Consider the following 1,163-nt stretch of genomic DNA (forward strand, 5'->3'; position numbering starts at 1 on the left):
TCTATTTGGGAAGGAGAGTATCCTGTTAGCTTGAGTCATTAGAAATGACGTGGACCAATGAGACCTAATGGCACTAGAATTTTATGTGCTTTCAACTCAAGCCGATTCACACTCAATTATAATTTGTAACTTATATATCGATCGGGCTCAGGTTGGGTTGGGCAACCCGAGACCTTAACTCAATCATGACCCAAGTTTTATTGGGTTGGTGTTTGTATAGCCCAAGCTCAAGACTGAACCCGATGCATACTGCACAACCCCAACCAAATGTCGGGTCAGCTATGGGTGGGTCAAGTTGAACCCGCCGGACTTTCAGCCCTAGACAGCACTGATCATCTGATGATATGAACTATACTACAATCGTCTTTAACACCTCGTATGGGTCTTTCCACGAAAGAGACTCCTATGATACGTTTGGAAAGGGTGTGACTCATCCTCCTCCCGTGTTGCACCCATATACGTTATTCCATATCATCGAAATTGTGGACATATTGTAAATGGACCATATCTCTGAAATTACACCAATCGAGAAAACCCAACCATCCAATTGATGACTATCAAATGGATGGTTAAAATTTAAATAGTAAATGGTCCAAATTCCAAGGAAAACAAATCAGATTGGTAATATTAGCTTCTCAGTGTAGTTTGTGGGTCATGCTCCATCCACAAATGGGTCACTGTGGAGAATCTGAACCGTGCAAACTGTGGGCTGCACAATAAAGATCACCTGTAGCAATAACCAGTGCTGCCTGCTTATCAGGTGAGCTACAATACCGAAATCAATGGACAGACGTTGATCTAAATCTTGCTCAATGTATGGACGTGGACCACCCAATTAGCCAAAAAACCATATTTTCTCCCCCATTTGATCTCAATGGTGAAGCCCACCTTATACACGACCCGATGTGCTGGGAAAGCAACACCATGGCGTGAAAAAAAAAAAAAAAGTACTGTGAGCACTAAAATTTGCACAATTCTAATAGCAATTAACAGATTTAAATCCGGCAGAAATGGAATTCAAACCTATACCTTCATTGCTTAATCCTGTGAGACCAGTAAATGGTCAAACAAGCAAAAATCCAATCCAGACTTCTTTCTCATTCACACGACGAGAAGTGGTCACATGAAAGTTACAGACGAGGAGACTTTTGAAGACTTTTCAA

Source organism: Magnolia sinica, chromosome 13, assembly GCF_029962835.1.
Source record: "Magnolia sinica isolate HGM2019 chromosome 13, MsV1, whole genome shotgun sequence".
NCBI lineage: Eukaryota > Viridiplantae > Streptophyta > Magnoliopsida > Magnoliales > Magnoliaceae > Magnolia > Magnolia sinica.